Here is a 26,727-nt window from a genome sequence, read left to right on the forward strand (position 1 = left end):
TCAAGGAAACACTTTTGGAAAAAGGCAAAGGCACAACTGCAGATTAAACCTGAAATTGGCCTTTCATCATCATCATCATCATCAATCGTATTTATTGAGCGCAGAGCACTGTACTAAGCGCTTGGGAAGTACAAATTGGCAACATATAGAGACAGTCCCTACCCAACAGTGGGCTCACAGTCTAAAAGGGGGAGACAGAGAAGAAAACCAAACATACTAACAAAATAAAATAAATAGAATAGATATGTACCAGTCACTCTCTTCAAGAGAGTAAGCAAATCAAGCACAATTCCCAAACTTTACACACTAAGGCAGCTTCTAAACCAAATCTACTCCTGGGTTCCTAACGTATTTTTCTTTTTTAATCCTCTGGACTTTTCGTGTCTTGCCCCCTGTGTGTATTGGGGGATTTGCCCAGGCATGGAAACAATCACAGACACCCAAGTGAGTTTAGAGGAGAAGGAAAAGAGGGCTAGAGTAGTCAAAGAGTTTACGGGAGAAGAGGAGTTTAAACACCACTTTGAAATTACAAGTGCACCTAAGAGGAAAGGGTAGAGAGAAAGACTGTTTCCATAAGCAGGAAAAGAGATGTGTTCGGCTTGAGCGAAGGTTTTGGCAAGAACACCATCACTTCCCTCCTGCTTGCCAGTACATTTCTAAAGACAAACCACTTCATAAACACTAGCCGGGACCTTCCTTTCCGGACAACCAGAAGTAGGTGGGGCCTGAAGGCAGCACGACGAGCCATTTGTGAGGTACCTTGATCCCCGCGGATCTTAAATGCCTATGGAAAGAAAGGCCATATTTTCCTGGAAACATAGGGGGGATGCCTCCATTTATCTACTGTAAACCGTACTACTAACTTTACAGCACTCTCCAACGCACTCGTAGTGTTCTGTACTCAGATACTATTGACGACTGATTGGAACCTGGCAGGTTTTGTTACATGAGGCTTCATGTGGGGGTTACACGTATGCGTGCACACGCAGTGGGAGGCAACGGTTGAAAGAGTGGGAGGGACTGAATGCAGCTCTGCAAAAACGGCTGGTGCCGCTGACGGAGAGCAAGGAGAGACGGGACCCGAGCCGGAGCGGCAGCCTGGACGCTGGCCATCATAAAAGTGATATTGCAAAAACAGGTAGGGAATAATGGAATCCCTGAAAAAAAAAAATGAATGCTGGCCTTGGCCGACACCAGCTAACAGGAGGTCACCTCACATTCAGATCATCTCCGATGCAGCCCAGCAAATGTTAGCTTAAGCTGGTCCCTGGGAATCAGGCCTGCACACTTCGGCATTTGCAAAGTAAATTTTTCATGCCTTAATTATGGCCTTTTTCAGATTTTCCACTTGCGGTCCCCCTTCTCACATTTTTTTTGACCTTCCTGTTTCGCCCCTGTGGATTTGCACTGTTCTCCACCTAACTTCATGCCTGAAAAATATCCTGTTTCAGGAAAATATATATGGGTCACTGTCTATCCTTCAGGTCTAGGTCTTCTTAAGGATGAAGACTTTTAGATTAATGATGCATGAAATAGCTCTTACTGATGCTCTCCCTCTCGTACGCTGCAGCTTACTCCTTGGTACACCAAAAATTTAAATGTGACCCATAAATTCCCTTCAACCAACAAATGCCACCATATATCATTATATTTCTAACTACTTCTGTTTTTTGGATATCTTAACTCCCTGAAGGACTGTCAATTTAACCATAACTACCCAAGAACTGCCAAGTCTCATTTTATGAGCTGGTATTGAGAGTTTTGCTATTTAAAGCTGATTTTAAACATTTTTTTATTGGCACTTCATGGCATTTCCTTGATTTACAATGCTGTAAATAACCACAAATTAGGGTGATTTCTTCCCTATATTGCATGGCAAAGATGACAGTCCTTATCATGTGCTTTTTCCCTAGCTTAGGAAAGTCTTCCGCCAGTCCACCACCCAACTGGTAGCTACTCTTAACCAAGGAATATCAAGGCTACTCAGTCAGGTATTTGCATGGGAGACTCTTGGGATCAGTAAGATTTTGTTTCTTTTCGTAATGTGAGGCTGAACAAATCATACTGTTTCAACTCTGTACGAGAACACAGCTTCTTTTCAATTGCTTAATATGATGGAGAGGTGCTCCAAGCTGATTGTATCTATCCCAACATGTAAAACAGTGTTTGACACTATTAAGCATGTAGCAAATACCATGTTAGTTTGTTTTTGTTTGTTTTAATAAAAGAGGTGTCTCCTGTTACCATCAGCTTTTACATTTTTCGTCAAATATTTTGTTTTCAAAGGTGCCTCAAATGGGACATAAGGCCATGGGGTTTTTTCGTTGTTCATTTGTTCAAAAAAGGTTTTCCACTCCGTGGGTTTATTACAGAACAGGATCCCTCTAAGAAGGTAAAGGTAGATATGAAGTTCACAGAACCTAGCAGTGTGTAGGAGCCAGTCGACCTGCAAAAACTCAATATTGTGCTTTCTACTCTGGCATGGTGCATTACTTGCCAAATTACTCTAAACTGTAAGCTCCTTGTGGGCAGGGAGTGTGTCTACCATATCTGTCTTGTACTCTCCAAAAAGCTCAGTACAGTGCTCTTCACAAAGTAAACACTTAATACCCTTGGTTGAATGATTATTTCATAATAATCCAGGAGTACTCAAATATCACAATTTATACTCATAAGCATGAAACCTTCTGAATACTCTTCAGTGAGTTTATCCCTCTATCTGGTTCTTATATTAAGGTTGGAAGACTTAATGATTAAAGGTCTGCTTTAAAATCCATTCCTCTGCCCCAAAGTATCCATCTTCCTAAACTACAAAATGAGGTAAGGCCCTGTTGAAAAGACTCACTATGTTATTTCAGTTATTTTGTTATTCTTTCATTTTGATGTTTGTATATCTGAATTAGTTGCATAAAGTGTACTTTCAGATATACAAACTCATAGTAGCACAGTTGTCGTTAGGTTTTCTTCTACATGATGCACCTACTAGAAAAGTATACAAATATGCAATTCTTTGGTAGGTTTCAAACTGCTGTTTCCATAACATAAACTAGCTTTAAAATAAGGCTAGAACTGAAAATTGTAATTACAGTGGATGTTTTTCATCTGCACTTTGAATGAAACTCAATTTACATATCTTGATTAGCACAGATTGTAGTAATAGCGTGGCACAATGGATAGAGCACAAGCCTGGGAATCAGAAGGACCCGGGTTCTAATCCCAGCTCTGCCATATGTCTACTGAGTGACCTTGGGCAAGTCACTACACTTCTCTGGCCTTCAGTTATTTCACCTGAAAAATGGGGATTGAATGTGATTCCCATGTGGGACAGGGAATGTGTCCGATTTGATTAACTTCTATCCACCCCAGTGCTTAGAACAGTGCTTGGCACATAGCACATAACATAGCTTGGCACGTGGCACTTAATGAGTACCATTATTATTATTATTATTATTATTATTATTATTGTTATTATTATTATTATTTATTAAGTAGTTACTGGCCAGTAGCTATGTAAAAGTCCTATGGACATGATAGTCCCCTCCCCGGTTTTAAAAAGTGTAGGATTACATATAGGGCCAAAGGGTGAGAAACACATGGAAGCCACCAAATGTGTTTCCCCTAAACCATTTAAACTGAATTTATTGAAAGGAATTTTCTAGTGATAATCTATTTGGGCCCCAAATCTGTGTGAGGTGAACCTCCCCGTGACTCCACTGTGGAACTGTGCTGAGCTGATACAAATCGTCTTTTCCTGGGTTTCACAACAAACCAAACATTAAAGTCAAACTGAAGATTCCAGAAATCAAAATCAGCCTGACTAAAAAAGCCAGTTGTTGGAAAGCCACAGAAGATGGGATATAAAGTCTTGTCTTTCTTTTTTGTTTGGGGTTTGTTTTAGGAATCTTGGGCAATTAGACCTTTTGGTGCTTCAGGCTCTTGGATTTTAATGGCTTTATTTTCTATAATTTGTCCTGCCACCTTCAAACTTTTCCATCTCCTCAGACCTGACTCCTTGGGAGGGCTCAAGGGAGTTTTCAGAGTTATGTGAAGATGAAACCAGGGGGCAGGGGGAGTGTTACTAAGGAAAAGAAAAAAAAAAAAGATTTCCCCTTCCATCCTCCCCTTCAAGTCCAGTATTTCTCCCATTCCCACATGGACTCTAAGTGCTACAAGGTCCTACGGGACTGATGATTTGAAGTGCAAATCTGTAACACAGAAGAGAAGGCACAGCTCAGTTTTCTGGTTTCAAAACTCTGCCCACACCTTTAACTACTCCTGTTTAGGTGATTTTCCACTAGTCCCTGAAACCCAATAATTACACCTAAATGTAGGAGGAACGAGTCAGATTCAAGTTTTACAGAGGCCAATCAGGAGCCGCTCTGAGGAAACAATCTTACGAAAAAAAAAATTTAATAATCCACCCTGTCTGCATGTTCTCAACATAACATTTTCTTAATCCTCCCGTGTTGGTCTGCCGAAAAAGCACTAGCGGTAAATCCCACTATCCTTCAGTAAGTCAGGAAAGAAATAAAAGGATTATGCCATTTTTCCTACTGATGGATTTTCTTTCCCCCTCCACTTGAAGTTCATTCACATGTTTCATCTCATTCTATCCTTACACATTATTATTAAAAGGGAGTAAGAAGCAGGAATTATTATCCCATTTTTCAGGTGGAGTAACTGAAGCACGGGATCAATCTGTCCAAGATTTTCCAGGCAGCCAGAGGCTGGGTCTCCTGACCCCCAGCCCAGGGCTATTTCCACTAGACCTCCCTGCCTTAAAACGATCAATTTAGTCAAACAAAGACATCATCCTCACCCATAGGGATTTCTTAGGAGAACAGCATGGGTGGTTAACACAGAACCATGTTGCTGACAGAGATGGGACAAGTTGAGTGGCCTTCAAAGCTCTTCTCTTTCAGAACTACCTAAGATGGGTCACTTTATTTTAAACCGCTGAACAGTGGACCCATTTTGTGCTCATTTACCTTCCTCACATACTCCCTTTATTAAAATAACTTTCCATTAAGGTTTCAAAACTTGGGAAACATTTTCCACAAATATTTTTTAATGAATACGGCCTGAAACAGAGCCCTGCCTATGTAGCCTCCCCTGAGGGAAATGCTACATTAACTCCAGGGCAAGAATTGTTGTTTCTCAGAGCCTCCTCCAGACATTAAAAGTAGTCACCTTGGGTTCTTTCTGCAATTTCCTCATGGGCTATCCAGGGTAAGAACGCTGCCCACATTCATAACCTGAAACATTCTCCATATCTGTTTCAAAACGGCCCATACCTAGCACGACGGTGAGGTTCTGGTGAATTTGGATTTACAGCTGGAAATTCAACATGAGTACCGGAAAGCGTAACACTAGCCCCTTTTCACTGCTCTTCCCCCAACGACGACAAAATGGCAGCATGGTGTGTAATGGCCACTGGGAATGATCCTACCTATTCTGAGGGAAAATAAGGAATAATCCAGAGGGCCAAGCTATTTATTTACCAGCTGAAATGCAGGAGGGTTTTCTCTGACAGGCTGTATGAATATCAAGCCACCCAATGAGCTGGACTATTGTGTATTTCAAGTAGAAGTTCAGCAATGTGAGGTTGTATATGATAAAAGACACAAAGCGACACAAAGAGTCCAAAGCAAGTCTTCCCCTCTTCTGCTCAGTTGTCACAAAGAAGCAGCGTGACTCAGTGGAAAGAGCCCGGGCTTTGGAGTCAGAGGTCATGGGTTCAAATCCCGACTCCGCCAATTGTCAGCTGTGTGACTATGGGCAAGTCACTTAACTTCTCTGCACCTCAGTTACCTCATCTGTCAAATGGGGATTAAGACTGTGAGCCCCATGTGGGACAACCTGATCACCTTGTAATCTCCCCAGCGCTTAGAACAGTGCTTTGCCCATAGTAAGCGCTTAATAAATGCCATTATTATTATTATTATTGTAAAATGGTTGCAAAAACACCCTAACAGTCCTCTACTTCATACAACTCCTACTATTTCTATTTCACGCCCGACAACGAGGAGGCCTGATCGCCATTCCTTGTAAAAACAAATTATTCAGGTGGTACTTATCCTCTCTGTTTCTCACCTACAGAGAGATATCTGAGGACATTTTCAAAGTGGCAGGATCAATGTCCAGGGCCTAATCATACCCAGTCTGATGATGATAATAACAATAATAATAATAATAATAATAATAATAGTAGCTTTTATAAAGTGCTTACAATGTGCCTAGGCACTGTAGATATAAGGGAATCTGGTCAGACACTGCCACGCAGAGCTCATGGTCAGTCACCAAGGTGACTATGTGTCACCCTGTGCTTGAGCGGGTGAGCGGATGAGTGCACACACCCAGGAATTTAATGAAAAGTTACCCAATTCTCCTACACACCATCCCAGCTGAAGCTGAATTTCCCAGGCATGTCTCCCTTTGATGGTGAGATCTAGGGAGTGGCAGCTATAGAGAAAGAGAGAGAAGCAGTCACAGCCGGTAGCATTACTTAGAGGTCAGTTCTGGATCTTCTGTCTCCCCCTTTTAGACTGTAAGCCCACTGTTGGGTAGGGACTGTCTCTATATGTTGCCAATTTGTACTTCCCAAGCGCTTAGTACAGTGCTCTGCACATAGTAGGCGCTCAATAAATACGATTGATGATGATGATGATCTGGTATCATTTAATGTTTCAAGCAGTGACCAGGATCACAGACTGGAAGCCCTGCTCATTACGTCTGCATCTAGGATAGGGCTTAGGCTGTGGCCAGTGTGAGGGCCTAGTGGAAAGAACAAGGGGCCTTGGAGTCAGAGGGACCTGGGTTCCAATTCCACACTGCCACTTGTCTGCTGTGTAACCTTGGGCAAGTCACTTTACTTCTCTGTGCCTCAGTTCCCTCATCTGGAAAATGGACGTTACAATTGTGAGCCCCACGTGGGCCAGAAACTGTGTCCAAAAGTGCCTGGCGTACAGTAAGTACTTAAATACCATTTAAAAAATAAGTTCCTCAGAGGACAGTGGGTGCCCAACCTACTTTTGACACTGAAATCTAGCTCTGTTCCAGGTGCCAATGGACTACTTCTTGAGGTGCATCAAAACCATCAGTGAAAGACCTTATTTGACGTCAAAAATATTAACAATAATAATTGTGGTATTTGTTAGGCACCATGTGCCAGGCACTGTACTAAGCGTTGGGGTGGATACAAGCAAATCAGGTTCACAGTTTTAATCCCCATTTTACAGATGAGGGAACTGAGGCCCATAGAAGTGACTTGCTCAAGGTCACACAGCAGAAAAGTAGCAGAGCTGGGACTAGAACCCATGACCACCTGCCTTCCCAGGCCCATGCTCTAACCACCAGACCATGCTGCTCCTCTACTTCTGGCAACAACAGAAGCAGCATCACCTCTGCACCACGGCACTTAATTCATCAGCACCTCCATCTTCCCACTCTCTCCTTCCCCCCATTTGTTTCCTTCTACCCATCTCCCCTCCTAGATCATAAGGCCCTTGAGGGCAGGGACCGTCCCTTCTAATTATCATACTCTCCCAAAATCTAAGTAGTATTAATTGGTGGGTTTTCATGGAAACTTGGGGGTTTGAAAGGAAGCCTAATTTTTCTTGATTTCATAAGAGAAGGAAGAAACAGAGCCCGGGGAACAGAAGAGTAGACCTCAGGGATTTCAGCCAAAGGAGCTGGGATTAATTTTTAACTGTTCGTGCCAGCTTATTTACTCAGTAAAATATTTCTGTATTACACTCTGAGTAGTTTCCCACTGAAACCCGCACAGTACAGCTCAAAGCCCTGACACTCCCTTAAACTTCGTGATAGGTGGGTGCAGGGGAAGACTGCCCCGGATAGAGACGGGGCTGGACACCAGGTCTTTCTGGGAGCTGGGAGACTGGGGGGATTACAGGGCTTCCTGAAATTATGAAACCCCTGTTGAACAGTGCAAATTCATAGACACAACTGGCCACCCCAGCCCACAACGCCTGTCCTCGGACCAGTGAGCCAGTCGGACTCCAATCTGGGCCCACGTCAGCAAAGTAACAATAATCGTAGTGTTTAAGTGCTTAGTACGTACCGAGTACTGTGCTAAACACCGAGGTAGATACGATATAAGCAGATAAGACACAGTCCCCGTCTCACACGGGACTCACAATCTCAGAGGACGGGAGAGCAGGGATCTTATCCCCATTTTTATAGTTGAGGAAACTGGGACACAGAGAAGTAACTTGTCCAAGGTCACACAGCAGGCCCATTCTCTTTCCACCAGGCCATACTGCTTTTCTAGCCAAGCTCTCTTTCCATCAAGGCATCGCAGGCTGCTTCCTACAAGGGACAGAGCAAGACGACTGGGGCAGGTTCACCTCTCCCACCATCCTCAGAGAGAAACTGCCTTTGGAGAAAAAGAAGCTAAGAAGGATTGGCGTCTGTCTTTCCGCTCTCTCTCCCTCCCCCTCGCCTTCCCTCCGTTCTTCCAAGTGTAGGACTCTAGAGAAATCTGAATTTCAGCCCACTAGGAAAAGAAAAAAAAGTATTATTAAAAATTCAATGAAACAAGCATCTTAATTTTCTTCCTCTCAGGCTCGGAACGCTCAGCCTTTGTTCTGGTTGGTACCAGCCCCTCCGAGATAAAACAACTGAACGAAAAATATAAACACTGGCAGATTCTTGGCTGGCTTCCCTTCCCCGTACTACTGGGCCAGCAGCCTAGAAAGGCTAACTCATTTGCCAGGGTTTCAACTCTCTGGCAAAAACCATTGCTTCAGTGCAACTATCCAATCGCATTTTCAGGAATGCAGACTTCATACTGGGCCTCCCGAGCCCTGAGCTCTCGAGGTGACCACGGTGACTGCAAGAGGAACGCAGGTTCCAGAAAAATGTGCAGATCTGCACGGGGAGGGATAGGCCCTGCACTCCCCTTCTGTTTATGTCTTTCCACTTGTCCAAGAAACACAATAAAACCGTATTCCTGAGCCATTTTGTTCACTTATGGGAGCTGTTCTCGGTGATTAAGGGAGAGACCTTGGTCAGTTTCATGCTGAAGTAATTAGTGGAACTTTTGATTAGAGTCTGACAAGTTAAATACAGATTTGTTTGGTTACTTTCTACAGCCGCGACACACATGGAAAACACATGTGCCGCTGAATACGGTTCCCAGTCGTTCGGGGTGTTGATAAATTATTTAGAAAAATGTAATTCACAGGCGTAAAATGTCTGTCAATTCTGGGGCGACTACCGGGTGTGGCCCCAACCCCCAGTGAAAGGGAAGGGGCTCTGCAAAGGGCCCCAGATTCTCCTCTCTGACTACCAGTGGCCCCCTAGTCCCCACCCTGGCCCCAGCTCGGCTCCCGCTCCAGGCAGCCTGCTGTGCTGAAATGAAATGAAAATCAATAAATACGATTGATTGATTGATTGATTGATTGAAAGGCTGGATGGGTGGGAGAAAGCCCCAAGCCTGCTCCTCCTCCTTTTGGGTTTCCTGCCCTTCCAGCTTCCCTATCCCTTCAGTTTCCTTTCAGCCTTTCTCCAATCAATCAATCATATTTATTGAGCACTTGCTATGTGCAGAGCACTGTACTAAGTGCTTGGGAGAGTACAATACAGTAGAGTCAGTAGACACGTTCCCTGCCCACAGGGAGCATACAGCCTGATCTGACCAATGTGACCTGACCAATGTGTTGCTAACTTGTACTTCCCAAGCGCTTGGTACAGTGCTCTGCACACAGTAAGCGCTCAATAAATACGATTGATTGATTGATTGATTGATCTGGCTGACTCAGGCAGCAGGCAGGGTGCTGGAGAGTGCAGAGCGGGCTCTAATTCTCACAAAGCAGAGGAAAGGTCTTAGAGATGGGCCTGGCCCTGAAAAAGGAAGCCCAAGGGTTTCAGGGCCAACCCAACACTGACCCAGGGACCAAAGATGGGAGAGGGGCGTTTTTAGGACCTACAACAGCCGTCCTCACTCCAACTGTTCCCATCAGCCTACTTCACTTATTCTATTGGCTTCAAGAAATACCTAACTCATTTCCCTCCTCTCCTTCAGGGGTTGGGCTCTAACCAACCCTGCTGCAGGAAGGAAGACGAGACTCCCTTTTTCCGTGACCAGATTTCTGGATTTAAGGAGGGGTAGGGGGCAGGATGGGAGTGGAGGTATGGAGAAGGGACAAGGGAAGATTCCCCCACCCCTTTCCATGACCAATGGTGTAGTTCACCATCACCCTATCTCCAGCTGAAGATCCTGTCCCTAATGGAAGGGCAGACCCCCAAAAACCTGACCATCCGGCCTGCTGCGGAATTTGCTGGCCAATTTAGACCCCTGGGAGAGAGCTCAGCTCCTTCGCTTCCCCAAGGAGGCCATTCAGACTGCTCCCTCAGGGCGGTCCGGAGTCCGGGAAGGCTAACGGCTAGACAAGGAGACCAGCTTAGGAGTACCAGCAGTCCCAAGTAGCATCTGACTGCTAAATCCATCAGGAGACTGCTTGAGGATGTACGCTTAGAGAAAACAAATCCTTCTAGGTGGAACTGCAACACATACTGGTAACCAACTCCTTGACCATTGGGCTGAGGAGGTAGATTTCATTAAGGCCAGTAAGGCACATCTATAATTTGAAACAGTTTTTTGCAAAATAACATCAAATTTCCTCCTTACAGACGCATCCAGCATGACTGAACAAAGAGGGCTGTGATCTTCCCCTCCCCATGCCCCCCGCTTTACCTCCTTCTCCTCCCCACACCACCTGTATCTATGTTTGTACGTATTTATTACTCTATTTTATTTGTACATATTTATTCTATTTATTTTATTTTGTTAATATGTTTTGTTGCCTGTCTCCCCCTTCTAGACTGTGAGCCTGCTGTTGGGTAGGGACCGTCTCTATATGTTGCCAACTTGTACTTCCCAAGCGCTTAGTACAGTGCTCTGCACACAGTAAGCATTCAATAAATACGATTGAATGAATGAATGAATCTTCGACATGACCAAAATGTTTTGAGCTAGATATTTGCTTTTACTTCTGAAATTCTAGCACATGGTTTACCGTTGATGTTCTTTACCGACAAGGATATTTCAATCTCTCATTTGGCTAAAGGACAAAAGTGAACTGAAAAGTGGCAAAAGGACCAAAGTGAACTGATATTTTGATAAATGGGTCCTGGGAGTCAACGCAGAAGAGAAATGAGGAAGTGGTCTGGGACTTAATGGGATCCCCAGGATTTAGTAGTGAATTAGAAATATAATGGCTCTGAGACCCCCCCAAAGATGCTCTCTTTCTGTCCCGGTGACACGCCTACCAAGCAACAACTTCCTTTCACCTTTCTAGAACACCCTTCTTCTAAGACGTTCAGAGCATTTAACTCACACTCCCCTGTTAATTCTTCCAAAATCCCTCTGTTCAGGCGGCCTTGGGCGTCCATAATCCCACTAAGGCTGCAACAAGGCTAGTTTCTTCCTGCGGACTCCCATTGCTTCTGTCCTACCCTCTCAACCTCAGCACTCACAAGTCCTTGAAGTTCCCCTCATCAGCACCACCTTCTCTCTCCTCACACCATAGCATTTTTCAGCTGGCCACATCCTCTATTAAACCTCCTGTTCTCTCTTTCATTTTTATACCAAAAATTGTAGAGCATCAGTCAGATAATACAGAGGTTAATCAGTGTTCTGCACACAGTTAGCACTCAATAAATACGAACGAATGAGTGACTGGTGACACAAAATCACAGCCTGAGCAAATCGTGCTTTTTCACAGCAATGATATGCCAAAAGACAGGGCTGGCTAGAAGGGTCTTTTATTTTCACAGAATTAAGAATTCACTCTGTGCCAGGCACTGTACTGAACACTGAGGAAGATACAAGATAATTAGGTTGGATACAGTTCCTGTCCAAAATGGTGCTCTGAGGCTTAAATCAGAGGTTGGAGGATTTAATCCCCATTTAACCGATGAGGTAAGTGAGGCACACAGAAGTTAAGTGACTTGCCCAAGGTCATACAGCAGACAAGTGGCAGGTTTCCTGATTTCCAGACCCGTGCTCTTTTTCCTAGGCCACGCTGCTCATTCCATCTTGTGGTGTGAGTTTGGCAGTATACAGTGGTGGGGGGAGAAGCGTGGTGTGACCAAAGAGGCCAGGGGAAGGACAGTGGGAAATCCAGGCAGGAAATAGTTTGGGAAGGCTTGCGGTGGTCAGATGCTAAACGACTGAATGATGGAGGGGTGTATATTATACATCTTCATTTCTGAGGATCTGATTCAGCCAAATTCTGAGCCTCCCATTCAACCAAGTGGAGCAGGTGTGTAAGGGGCATGGAGGAGGTAAGTGAGTGGAGAAGGGGCCCTCATCATTTATTCGCTAACAGGTGGCCTTGTAAACAGGCATGTGTTCTTCCCCAACTAGATCCCCACTGACCTGCACACAGAACACCCTCAACCCCGAGCGCCTGGCCCTCTCTGTTTCTGTAAGGAAACGATACTCGATTTGAAGGCTGCTCAGACCGCATCCTATTCAAAATCCTTGATAATTGGGAATCACATGCTGTCCGTTCAGTGTAAAGGCCAGTCTCGAGATCCGACCCAGGGATGACAGCCTGATTCTATAAATCCCATCAGGGCGATAAACACATCTAAAACGTCTCGTTCCTTTTTTCCCCACTTCCCGGACCACGGCGGCGTTTTTCTTTGATGACCTTAAACCCTACGTCCGAGAAAATCAAAATCAGTAAACCTGCTGAGGGCTTAGTGGTGTGTTTAGTTTTTCTAGAAATGCAGCGCTCATTTTTGGTAAATCACCCCATGTGTTTTCAGTGAAAATTCCAAGTGTGTGACTATCTTAGCTCTCCACCCTTTTACTGATGTGCACAAATGAAGCACTTTGTACCAGGCACTGTGTGTGTGTGTGAGAATTAGCATGCAATTTAAAACACACAGCCTGAGACATACATATTTATCCATCTGCACATCTGTTTGTTTGTGCAGAGCCTTTTTCATCAGCACACGCCGCTCCCAGATTTTGGATGTTGAGCTCTGTGCGCTTCGCTGGCCCATGAAAACGTCCCCGAAGCAGTATCAATTGCTGACATCCAGTGGCTGCTTAACTTAATTACAAATGTTCATTTTTGGTGGGGCTGGCCCCTTTCCCCGGTCGAAGGTGGACATCCAAGTTAGACGGCCAACGTTCGGAGTTGCAGAACCGACCCTTTCAGGGACCAAAGTACAAGGGATTGCAAATTTACCTGGGCTTTCGCTCTGAGGATGGTCTTGCCAAGCCCTCCCCCTGCCAGGTTGGGATACCTCCCCCTCGTCCCCCTCTCCATCCCACCTCCTTCCCTTCCCCACAGCACCTGTATATATGTATATATGTTTGTACACATTTTTTACTCTATTTATTTGTACATATCTATTCTACTTATTTTATTTTGTTAGTCTGTTCGGTTTTGTTCTCTGTCTCCCCCTTTTAGACTGTGAGCCCACTGTTGGGTAGGGACTGTCTCTATATGTTGCCAATTTGGACTTCCCAAGCGCTTAGTACAGTGCTCTGCACATAGTAAGCGCTCAATAAATACGATTGATGATGATGATGATGATACCGCTCCCTCCTGAAATGAATGGGAGCCGGGCTGGGGTACAGCTGGCGAATTAGCTCTATGGCCAGCAGAAGTCTTTGAGCTTAGTCTGAATCAACACATAGACACACTCATTCTGTTAAGGGAACCTACTGTCAGGAAACGACAGCACCGATGGCCTGCACAAGAAAAGTCTGACAACACCCGGTTCCCGATACAAAACCCACCTCTGACTGTGGAACGGAAGCCATCTCAGAGAAACCTGTTAAGAGCTTGACTATTTTTCCAGGGACAACAGGATTTGATTTTACCCCCGACATACTTCCGAAGCAGGATATTAGTTCTGACAGGCATAAAACACATTCAGCACAGTAAACATGAATAACAGCCGGCAGCCTCCTAATTTAAACCTTGGGTTCTCTGGGCCGGCAGTGTTTACAACTGCAGTTTAAGCACAAGCGGCTTTCTTTCAGGGGAAATAATTCCTTTTGAATTTCTGAGAGGGAAAACGTAAGGAAAAATGTTTGCTTTCAATACGGGAAATTGGTTCCTGTGGGGAGAATCGCTTAGTGCCTGTCAAATGTTTGGTGGGGGAGGAGGCGAGGGGAAAATTTTCCCCAAGTGTGGGGCTGTTTGGTTGAGACCAGAATGGGTCTCAGCACACAGTCTCTCCCTCCCATTTGGGATAGGATTCTGCGACTGACAGCCCCACAGGACACCCGACAAAGGAGGCATGGCTGAGCGAGACTGCTCGTAGGACATAAGCGCCTGTTTGACCCTGATTAATGAGGTGCAGCATGCCCTGCCAGTGCATGCGGGGGGAGTGAAAAGGGGAGGGGGGACAGGGGACAGGCCAGAAAAGATTTTCTGATACAAATCAGCCCCTCTTTTAAGCCACTCAGAAACGTTCACTCCCAGGATTGATGGGCACACCAAGTCTCTCCTCATAAAATCCTTTCGGACTTTCCCCTTTTTCTCCCTTCCTTGGCACCGAGGGTCCCTGCGCCTCTGGTTGCCAGCTGAAGGGCCCGCCAGCCAGGAAACCCTGACTCCTAGGAAAGGGGGGGAGCGAGCACAGTGCCCTCCATTGATCCCAGCCCCGAGACATAAATGGGCCATTGGTTACGGTCATCATTCACTCAATCGTATTTATTGAGCGCTTACTGTGTGCAGAGCACTGTTCTAAGCGCTTGGGAAGTACAAGTTGGCAACATACAGAGACGGTCCCTACCCAACAGCGAGCTCACAGTCTAGAAGGGGGAGACAGGCATCAAAAGACACATTTCCTCAACTCGACTTCCCAAATGCAATACAGTCGGGTTATATCAAGCAGAAATTCTAGTCATGACAGGTGATTTTCTGGACATTGCTGGGCATCCTGGGGACATAAAGAGGAAGGAGAGGCCTGGTGGAGAGAGAGGGTGTCCAGGGCAGCACTGAGGTGAAAGAGCTATAGGCATTTTTTCCCCCTAAAAAGATTAGCCAGGCTTTTGGTAAAAGTTCTATGGATAAACAAAGGTCATGAGTTGCAGTTGGGATGGACCATTTAACTAGGCCTTCCAAAAATGCAAATTACACCCAAAAGTTTAGTTGTTCCTGGGATAATCAGAGGACCACTGAACCTTGGAGAGCTGAACTTCTTTGGGGTACACCACCTTTGGAACAACAAGATAATATTAAATGTGATGTTTAAGTGCTTATTTTGTACCAAGCACTGTACTAGAGGCTGAAGTAGATAAACTAGAATCAGATTGAAAGTAGAGGTGAGGAATAGTAACAGTACACACATTAATAAGCAGGAGTAACACACTGGGGAAGTGCGACACAGAAGTATCATAGTTCCTGCCCACTAGAAGTTTACATCCTAATGGAGGAGACAAAAAAACATTTACAACTAGAGATATTAAAATAATTATACAGTCAAATACAAAAGGTCACAAGTGCCAAGGATGGGTGTAACTAAAATGTACACTAACTAGTCTTGGTGTCCAAGGTGTGTGGCTCTACCACATCCCAGGCATTATCCTGCAGCTCCCAGGAAGAGGGTTCCAGGACCCCTTACTGGAGGGAGAGAAAGGATGGTGATGCTGGAGGGGATGAAGATTTCGGGTGAGTAGAGACAACTAGGTCTCGTCTCCACTAACACTGACGATGCTGCTTTTCACATCGATTTACCTCACAGGTTCTCACTGTTGATGGACAAACCACAATAGGTACAAGGATCAGGCTCAGTTCAGTTTGGAAAAATCTGAGAAAGTGGTAAGAGTCGGATAAATCTGAGCTACCCAAGAGTTTGGTTGTAAATGGAAGGAAGTTCATCCAGGTTAAATAAATTTCTTACGCCTGTAAAATTAGACACCAGTGTTCACGTCATGTTTGGGTCCCCATATTTCCAGATGAGCTCGATACACTCCAAAAAATGCCTCTGGCATATTACGTCAGTGCGGCCATTACGGTCCCCAAGATGGGAGGAGAGGAAAAGGAAACTCTTGGGTGAGTACAAAGGAGTTGGAAGACGTGACCCTTGCCCTCAGGGAGCAAATTAGTGGGAATAAGAGACACTAAAATATATTACAGGCAACATAGTTTAAGGATATGTACATAAATGTGAGCGGGGGAGTACTCTAAGTGCATGGGGGTGAGGACTCAGAGATGCAGTGAGGAGATGTGATATACCTAGGGTTTTGAAGATGGGGAAGAGCAATGGTCTGCTGGCCATGAAGGAGGAGGGAGTTGCAGGTAAGAGGGAGGCCATGAGATGAAAGTGAGGCACTTTCAGAGATGAAAGTGAGGCACAGTGAGTAAATGGGTATTAGAGGAGTCTTGTGTGCCAGGAGCAAGGATAGGAGGGGTGGGAGGCTCCGGGTGGGTGGGGGGAGCTGATTGAGTGCCTTAAAGTTGATAGTCAGAAGTTTACCCTTGATGAGGAGTGGAGAGATGCACACAGAATATAAGGACAGAAACAGACTCCAGCCAATCTGAGATATCTGCAACTCAAAAGGAACCTGATGAAAACTTCTCTTGATTGGAAATGAGGCTGCACACATTGGTGCCTTTAAACATATGAGTGCAGCTTTTTTTTTTCTATAGACAGACATGGTCAGTGAGACGGGATCTGTCAGTAAGACCGGATACACTGCGAACTACACTCCAGATAGTGCCTCTGTGAAAGGCAGAAAGACTGAGTTCCTCATGAACAGGGAGGAGAACTGAACACTCTGGGAAAAGGCTGCTTTCAAAGAACTTCGGGAGTCAAGCACTGCAAGAAATCTTCATTTGGGAGAAATATCGGAATCAGAAGGGTCAGGCAAACCAGAAATGCATCTGGGCTGGCTGGTGATTGACTGCCCCCTCCTACCTCACTTCACTGCTCTATTACAACCCAGCCCACACACTTTGCTCCCCTAATGATAGCATTTATTAAGCGCTTACTATGTGCAAGGCACTGTTCTAAGCGTTGGGGAGGTTACAAGGTGATCAGGTTGTCCCACGGGGGGCTCACAGTCTTCATCCCCATTTTACAGATGACCTACTCACTGTTCTTTGATCTCATCTATCTTGTCACCCACCTCTTGCTCACGTCCTGCCTCTGGGCTGGAACACCTTCCCTCTTCATATCTGACAGACAATTACTCTCTCCACCTTCAAAGCCTTATTGAAAAGCCTTCCCTTACTATGCCCTCACATCCTCTTTTCCCATTCCCATCAGCATCGTCCTGATTTGCTCCCTTTATTCACCCCTCCCTCGGCCTCCCAGCACTTTATGTACATTTCTGTCATTTGTACTGTCTCTAGCACTTAGCAAAGTGCTCAATAAATACAATCGATTCATTGATTGACTGCCCAAAGGCAGGCTGGGTATCCTCTAGATGTGGTCAAGATGGGCCAAGGACACACCCGCGGGGTCAGAATCCTTGTTGACCTCTCAGGACCTTTCAGTCTGAGATCCCAGTCAAGTTTCTTTCCTGCCACAACAGAGAGGTCATTGCTAGGTTTTCCTGGGGAATTTCCTCAGCAAACAAGCAGTTCTGCCATGTAATTAATTCTCTGTCCAGTTAGGGACACATAGGAATTTGTTGTTCACACCGAGGCACCATACATTCTCAAACTCCAACACAAGTTCTTGAGATGCGGATGCAAAGGAAAGGAGAGAGAAACAGAGAGAGGGAGGGCCAAAAGTGCAGAAGTCAGATACACACGTATGCACCCCCCCTTTTCCCCTTCCAATAGCCACACAGAAGGAAAACATACAATATTTCCAGGTTCTAGCTCACTTGACCATGTTGGTCTCTCCCTTCAACAGCACTTGCCAACCCCTCAGCAGGATTCATGAAACATTCTGTTTTGTACCTTCTGGGGCTGCTGCTAAAGGCCAGTGGGAGATTTATAACAGTCACTCATTCCAGCCCAACTGGTTTGGCACAGAAGGGAGCTGTGTTTTTCAGAACAGCTTTTTCAACATTCCAGCGTGAGCTAAAATGCATGAAAACTACAGTTTCTGAAATGGCCAGATGTTTTTGTCAAGAAAGAAATAGCTGGCTAGCTAGCTTGACTGGGGACCAGCAGGACAGAATCCATCTGGGCTTTCAAGTGGCAAGGCCAAGCCTGTGGGCAATGGATAATAATAATAATAATGATGTTATTTGTTAAGCGCTTACTATGTGCAAAGCACTGTTCTAAACGCTGGATGCCTCACTCGACTCTGAGCAGCAACCTTGTTTGATTACCAGTGCCATACCCCAGCCATCAAGGCATTTTTAATTATCCCTTTCCTGCTGATCTTACACTTGCAAAATGTCCTTCTAAAAAGGTGTACAGAAGAGGAGGAAAATCAATCTGGCTTCCTCCTTCAAGATTAAATGGTTCAAGAGGAATAATAAAAGAAAATACCTAATACTGTTACGTGCTAAGCATCGTACTAAGTGCTGGGGTAGGTAAAAGGGAGCCAGATCCAACCCAGTTTCTGGCCCACGTGAGATTCACAATCTAGGGATTGAGAATGCAGGTACAAGCAGCAGCAGGGTTGAGAAGCAGCATGGTGTCATGGATAGAATACAGGCCCAAACACCTGTCTGCTGTGTGACCTTGGACAACTCACAACTTCTCTGTGCCTCAGTTACCTCATCTGCAAATGGGGGATTTAGACTGTCCCATGTGGGACAGGGGCCGTGTCCAACCTAACTTCCTTGCATCCACCCCCGCACTTAGTTCAGTGTCTGGCACATAGTAAGTGCTTAACAAATACCACAATTACTATTATTCCCATTTATCACATGAGAAAACCGGGGTTCAGAGATTTATCCGAGGTCACACAGCCTGCCAGTGGCAGATCAGAACACAAGTCTCCTAACACCCAGTCATCTAGAAGGTCATACTTGCTCCCAAGGAAGCAGACCCACTATCATTTTGAACATTTTCAAAACCAGATGAGCTCCTCAGCGACACAAGGAACTCAAGTTCTCTGTTTTTAGTAAAAGACAAAATTGATTTCATTTTTTGTTTTATATGCAAAAATGTTGACTTCATTATACTCAAAGAAATTAAGCAGCATTCCTAGTCATGAACTTGTTCGTTTATCTGCCCATTTGGCCTGACCTTTTTTCATAATTCCCTAAGCCCCAGATATAAATTCCATAGGATTAGAGTTGGGAGAGAGCCTCAAGAAGCAGTGTGGCAAGCAGTGTGGCTTTCCCACAAAAGGGAACAGGCCTGAGAGTCAGGGGACCTTGGTTCTAATCCCGGCTCTGCCACTTATCTGTTGTGTAACCTTGAGCAAGTCACATAACTTCTCTGTGCATCAGTGTCCTCATCGGTAAAATGGGGATTAAATACCTGTTCTCATCATCATCATCAATTGTATTTATTGAGCGCTTACTGTGTGCAGAGCACTGTACTAAGAGCTTGGGAAGTACAAATTGGCAACATATAGACAGTCCCTACCCAACAGTGGGCTCACAGTCTGTTCTCCCTCCTACTTAGACTGTGAGCCTCAAGTGGGACTATGTCTAACCTGATTATCTTGTGTCTTTCCCAGTGCTTGACATGCAATAAACACTTATCCAATACAATTATTATTATTCTGTCAACTGGTCCACCTCCCCTGCCTCTAGACAGTTGCAAGCCTAAAATCATTCAATCAGGGCGGCCAGCTGAACGCTCTTGAAAAGGAGATTTCCACCAGAATGGTTCAGTGAAGCAAGTAACCCTTACAGTCAAGACTTTCTTCCTGCTGTCTTGCCAAAGTAGCTTACTCAGAGCTTCTCTGTCTGGGCTGCCTACCAGTAAGAATCTCCCCTGCTTTCCTTTGAACTCTGCAGCCTTGAAAGCAGATTGAACCCAAGCTCCTCCCTCCTGATTTCCAAGGGCATCCAGAGAGCCCCTTTTTCCCAACTCTGATCTGGCAAGAACACCTTGGTTAGTTAAAGCCAAAGCCAGAGGATGCCAACTCCATCCGGTGGCTTGATATTGGCCTGGCTAGTAGCAAATCTGTTACCAAAGTTTTTCTTCCTACTGGAGGGAAAATCCTTACTTATTTCTTTTACTTAAGAGAAGAAAGGGCTTGCCTTAAGGAAGGTCCAAGGAAGTGATGATGCAGAGAGAGAGAAAAACCAGGAGCCATCTGCCATAACCCCGTCCAGTCGGGATTAAATCCTGGAGCCTGGGTCCAACTCTGGTTCCTTGTCTCTTCCCCATAAACTCCCAATCCCTGCCTAGATGCCTCTAGCACCTGGGCAATTTGTTTCACATTGACCACATGTAGAGCTGTTGCCTCTCTCTGAGTAGTGTCAGCTGGCCCCGTCTCCTATGCCAAGAGAAACTATTAAAAATGTGTTTGAAATTACACATTCCCTGCTCTTCTGGATGGAAGAGCTTGCAAAGCTCATTATGAGCACTAAAGAAAATTCCACAGCACATTTCTGGTTTTTAGGGTTATTTTGCATGTGATGCTAAACAACAGAATGTGACTCCGGGCAGAAAACATCTAAGGAAAAGAGGCAAGGCTGTCCTGGGGGCTAGGAGCATCAGAACAATGGAGGGGCTACCATTTTGGCTACCTCATGGCCTCTAGCTGTTCCAAATAATCTTTTTTAAAGAGATCAGTGGGGGGATTCTGCATTCCACTATTTTCAATATTGAATGGGTGGATGCAAGCTTATTTCACAGCCTCTCTCCAATGGACAGACTGTGGGCAGTCTTGGGACCAGACTCACAGGTTTGTAAGTAATATCCCAAAGGAATATCACTAAATGGAAGCAGTCTGTTCAATTCAATTTTCTCTTCTGGTTACCACTGATGACCTCCAGTCACCTTGGTTCTTTTACATACCCCTCCAGCAAGGCAGCCCTTGCTATCTTGTCTACTTCGGACAAATTGTTCTGCTTCAGTGCCTGGCTATTGTGACAGAACGGTGTTAGTTCAAATCGAATAAGAAACAATCCTCATCAGTGATCCTAATTCAAACCTAACCATTCCTTACTTCCTCCAACCTGATTTTTATGTCTAGCTAGTGCATCCTTAAGTAGATATATTAGTGGTGGGACCTTTTACCACCTTCCTGAAACTGATATTCGCCAGGAAAACAATGGACTCCAGCAACAACTTTGTAAAATAAAATCTAACCAACACCATCTGACCTTAGGCCATTTAACACAAAACTTGAGCGTTGTGAGAGCTTGGAAAATCAGTGTGGGGGGAAGGGGCCTGCGTACTGCTATTAAAAAAATTATAGGAATATTTAAATTGCAGTTCAGAGATAGAACAGGACAGGAATGCCTGTTTTTAAACTGCTGTGTAAAACTGATAGCCAGAAAACTGAATACATGCCATTCTGCCAGAAAGCATATTTCACTACAAGCTATGGATAGAACAAGATGACAGAATGAGGTAACATTCTACTGACAAAGCATTAATGTAGATATCCGAAGAAACAGTTGTGTGAATAAGTGCAGCACCAAACCCACTTGTGCTCTATAAATGGCATTTTCCCTAACACAGGGATCTACAAGAACACAATCCCTGAGATACAGAATTGAGTGAATGTACCAGGACTGTAGGCTCATTGTGGGCAGGGAACCTGTCCACCAACTCTTCTTTATTGTATTCTCTCAAGCACTTAGTACAGTGCTCTGCACACAGTAAGCCCTCAATAAATATCACCGATAGACTGAATCCCTTTCACAAATATAATTTCGCCTTCAACTTGGTTAGCAAATAAGGTTCTTTTTCCATTTATCACACTTCATCCTCTTCTACACTTTCCAGTTTGATCTGGAAATACTAAAATCATTATCATCGATATTTACTGAGCTCTTACTATATGCAGAGCACTGTACAAGCGACTGGAAGAGAATAAAAGGTTGGTAGACATGTTCCCTTCCCAACAAGCACTTTACAGTCTAGAAGGGTGCAGAGGTAGAAAACCTTCTTTCGTTTGTCCTCTAAAACTGGAGAGAGAAGAGCAAGCAATCCTCTTTCAATTAGATAAAATAAAAATCCACAAAAGCTGACAGCAAATTATGCAACAAAACATTCAAAAAACTTCCAATACAAATTCCAGCCCAAGAGAAAAAGGAAGGAATAATTTATTTTCAGTTCCCAGGGTGATCTCATTTGCCAGTTTAAAGGGACAGATTAAAGAGGACTGTTAAAAATGGCATAGGACAATAGAATTGAAATTAATTTTACAAAATCCCACCTCAGGCCCATCTTTTTAATTTTACTTTATTCATCCCCCTCACCAATAATAAAAATTGTGGTATTTGTTATGGTCAAGACTGCGCTAAGCACTGGGGGTAGAACCAATATAATCAGATCTGACATAGTCCCTGTTCCAATTGGGGCTCGCAGTCTAAGGGGAAAGGAGGGCATTTACTATTTAATCCCCATTTTATAGATGAGGAAACGGAGGCACAAAGAAGTCAAATGACTTAAGACTACATAGCAGACTTTCTGCCCATCTCTTTCTGTCCTCTCCTTAATCCTTGCTCTCCCCACAGCCGATTTTCAATCTCTGTCTCTGGAATTCAGCAAAAACAAGGTGGACCCAAGCTTAGATAAAACCCGGGTCCTCTAACTCCCAGACCTGTGTTCTTCACCCTAGACCATACTGCTTCCCCTATTCATAAACCACAATTGCCCCCCAAAGCCATCCCCCTGCTCATGGGTTCCTCAAAAGAACTAATTTTCCCTTGAATTTATCACTGAGTTCCTCACTTCAAATGACAGAGGAGGCCTCCTCTAAGACAAGGAAATTTGCAGATGTTTCCCACCGTGAATTTGCTAAAAAATCACAAAATTGCAGAAACAGAATCTTCAAAAGAGGTAAGTCTGATGGGAGGTGGGGGCATATAACACCTGTACAAGTGGCTCAAAAACAGAGACTTTGAAATTCCAATAAAGGGATGTTTTTGTTTGACTGCTTTAAAGCATTTTATCTGCCCATTGTCCAGGGCTAGAGAAGGCACGGTTCGATAGGAGGAGCAGCGTGGCTCAGTGGAAAGAGCACGGGCTTTGGAGTCAGAGGTCCTGGGTTCGAATGCCGACTCCACCGCCTGTCTGCTGTGTGACCTTGGGCAAGTCACTTAACTTCTCTGAGCCTCAGTTCCCTCATCTGTAAAATGGGGGTTAAGACTGTGAGCCCCACGTGGGACAACTTGATCACCTTGTAACCCCCGGGGCGCTTAGAACAGTGCTCTGTGCATAGTACGCGCTTAACAAATGCCATTATTATTATTGGTTCCCATTTCTGACCAAAATGTGAGGGGCATAAGTCGGACCCACGCGGACCTTTCACCAGACGCCAGTCCACCGGCGGGCACTTGCCTTATCTCCCTTTTTGCACCTAGTTAACACTTACTGTTCCTTCCCTTCCCTGTCCTCCTTCCCTTCCCCACAGCACCTGTATATATGTATATGTGTTTGCACATATTTATTACTCTATTTATTTATTTATTTTACTTGTACATATCTATTCTATTTATTTTATTTTGTTAGTCTGTTTGGTTTTGTTCTCCGTCTCCCCCTTTTAGACTGTGAGCCCACTGTTGGGTAGGGACTGTCTCTCTATATTGCCAACTTGGCCTTCCCAAGCGCTTAGTCCAGCGCTCTGCACACAGTAAGCGCTCAATAAATACGATTGATTGATTGATTCCCTTCCCTGTTCCTCCTTCCCTTCCCCACAGCACCTGTATATATGTTTGTACGTAGTTATTACTCTATTTATTTTACTTGTACATATCTATTATATTTGTTTTATTTTGTCAGTATGTTTGGTTTTGTTCTCCGTCTCCCCCTTTTAGACTGTGAGCCCACTGTTGGGTAGGGACTGTCTCTCTATGTTGCCAACTTGGCCTTCCCAAGCGCTTAGTCCAGGGCTCTGCACACAGTAAGTGCTCAATAAATACGATTGATTCCCTTCCCTGTTCCTCCTTCCCTTCCCCACAGCACCTGTATATATATGTATATATGTTTGTACATATTTATTACTCTATTCATTTTACTTGTACATATCTATTCTATTTATTTTATTATGTTAGTCTGGTTTTGTTCTCCGTCTCCCCCTTTCAGACTGTGAGCCCACTGTTGGGTAGGGACTGTCTCTCTATGTTGCCCACTTGGCCTTCCCAAGCGCTTAGTCCAGCGCTCTGCACACAGTGAGCGCTCAATAAATACGATTGATTCCCTTCCCTGTTCCTCCTTCCCTTCTCCACAGCACCTGTATATATGTACATAGTTATTACTCTATTTATTTATTTATTTTACTTGTACATATCTATTCTATTTATTTTATTTTGTTAGTATGTTTGGTTTTGTTCTCCCTTTCACTCTGTGAGCCCACTGTTGGGTAGGGACTGTCTCTCTATGTTGCCCACGTGGCCTTCCCAAGCGCTTAGTCCAGCGCCCTGCACACAGTAAGCGCTCAATAAATACGCTTGATTGATTGATTGATTGGTTGATTACTGGAAAACCTGAGATTGAGCCTCCGGGCAGCATTTCCTTTCATGTTCAAATTTCCTGGGCGGTGACCATTTTTCCTGCGGGCAAAGCACGTCCAAATCCGGTTTTCTCCGTTACTACGGAGGTGGGGGGCACTCACCCGTTTAGGGGGCTGCGGGCCAAGCGGCCCCTCGGTCCTCCCGGGTGTCCAGCTTGAAATCCCAGGCTGGCGTTGGATCCGGAATCGGGAATCACGGGCTTTCGGCCTGTTGGGAGGAAGGCAGAGGAAGAGGCGGAGACCGACCGCCCCATCAAAGGCCTGCCAACACCTGGTGCAAACAGCCACGGCCACGTGGGGGGCGGAGAATCATCAATCAATCAATCAATCAATCGTATTTATGGCGCGCTTACTGCGTGCAGAGCACTGGACTAAGCGCTTGGGAAGTCCAGGTTGGCAACATAGAGAGACAGTCCCTAACAATCAACAACAACAATCGTATTTATTCTGATGGTATTGACACTTGTCTACTTGGTTTGTCTCTTTCCCCCTTCTAGATTGTGAGCCTGTTGTTGGGTAGGGACCGTCTCTATACGTTGCCGATTTGTACATCCCAAGCGCTTAGTCCAGTGCTCTGCACACAGTAAGCGCTCAATAAATACGATTGAATGAATGAATTTATTGAGCACTTACTGTGTGCAGAGCACTGGACTAAGCGCTTGGGAAGTCCAAGTTGGCAACATATACCAACCCAACAGTGGGCTCACAGTCCAAAAATCCGTTCCATAAAGTATAATGGTCTAGTGGGCACAGCACGGCCCTGGAAGTCCGAAGGACCTGGGTTCTACTCCCACTCTGCCTGCTGGGTGACCCTGGGTAAATCACGGAATAATAATAATAATAGTACTTGTTAAGCTCTTACTATGTGCCAAGCACTTGTCTATGCGCATGGGCAGCGTGGCTCAGTGGAAAGAGCCCGGGCTTGGAAGTCAGGGGTCGTGGGTTCTAATCCCGGCTCCGTGTGACTTTGGGCAAGCCACTTCACTTCTCTGGGCCTCAGGTATCTCATCTGTAAAATGGGGATTAAGAGACTGTGAGCCCCACGTGGGACAACGTGATCACCTTGTCATTGTGGCTCAGTGGAAAGAGCACAGGCTTGGAAGTCAGAGGTCGTGGGTTCTAATCCCAGCTCCGTGTGACTTTGGGCAAGTCACTTCACTTCTCTGGGCCTCAGTTATCTCATCTGTAAAATGGGGATTAAGACCGTGAGTCCCACGTGGGACAACCTGATCACCTTGTCATTGTGGCTCAGTGGAAAGAGCATGGGCTTGGAAGTCAGAGGTCGTGGGTTCCAATCCCGGCTCTGTGTGACTTTGGGCAAGTCACTTCACTTCTCTGGGCCTCAGTTATCTCATCTGTAAAATGGGGATTAAGACGGTGAGCCCCACGTGGGACAACCTGATCACCTTGTCATTGTGGCTCAGTGGAAAGAGCCCGGGCTTGGGAGTCAGAGGCAATGGGTTCTAATCCAGGCTCTGCCATTTGTCAGCTGAGTGACTTTGGGTAAGTCACATAACTTCTCTGTGCCTCAGTTCCCTCACTGTGAAATGGGGATTAGGACTGGGAGCCCCACGTGGGACAAACTGATCACCTTGAATTCCCCCCCAGTGCTTAGAACAGTGCTTGGCACATAGTAAGTGCTTAACAAATACCATCATTTATTTTTTTTATCTCCCCCAGAGTTTAGAACAGTGCTTTGCACATAGTAAGCACTTAACAAATACCATCATTATTATCATTATTATATATAATATATATATAACCTGTATATATGTTTGTACATATTTATTACTCTATTTATTTATTTTACTTGTACATATCAATTCTATTTATTTTATTTTGTTAATATGTTTGGTTTTGTTCTCTATCTCCCCCTTCTAGACTGTGAGCCCACTGTTGGGTAGGGGCTATCTCTATATGTTGCCAACCTGTACTTCCCAAGCGCTTAGTATAGTGCTCTGCACACAGTAAGCGCTCAATAAATACGATTGATTGATTATTATTATTATGGGTAGGTATCAGTCAATCAGGTTGGACACAGTCCCTGTCCCATACAGGGCTCACATTCTTAATCCCCATTTTACAGATGAGGTAACTAGGCCCAGAGAAGTCCAAGGTCACACAGCAGACAAGTGGCAGAGGCAGAATTAGAACCCAGGTCCTTCTGATTCCCAGGCC

General features: G+C 44.9%; 1 long non-coding RNA gene across 1 annotated transcript in view; it reads right to left on the minus strand.

Annotated features, from left to right (window-relative positions):
- The window catches only part of LOC119936104, a 64,294-nt gene extending 39,574 nt beyond the window's left edge, over positions 1-24,720 (minus strand). The window contains exon 1 of the long non-coding RNA XR_005453643.1: positions 24,652-24,720. This is a non-coding gene — a long non-coding RNA (uncharacterized LOC119936104). The remainder of the gene's footprint in view (positions 1-24,651) is intronic.
- Positions 24,721-26,727: the final 2,007 nt, after the last annotated feature.

Source organism: Tachyglossus aculeatus, chromosome 13 (assembly GCF_015852505.1).
Source record: "Tachyglossus aculeatus isolate mTacAcu1 chromosome 13, mTacAcu1.pri, whole genome shotgun sequence".
Classification (NCBI taxonomy): domain Eukaryota; kingdom Metazoa; phylum Chordata; class Mammalia; order Monotremata; family Tachyglossidae; genus Tachyglossus; species Tachyglossus aculeatus.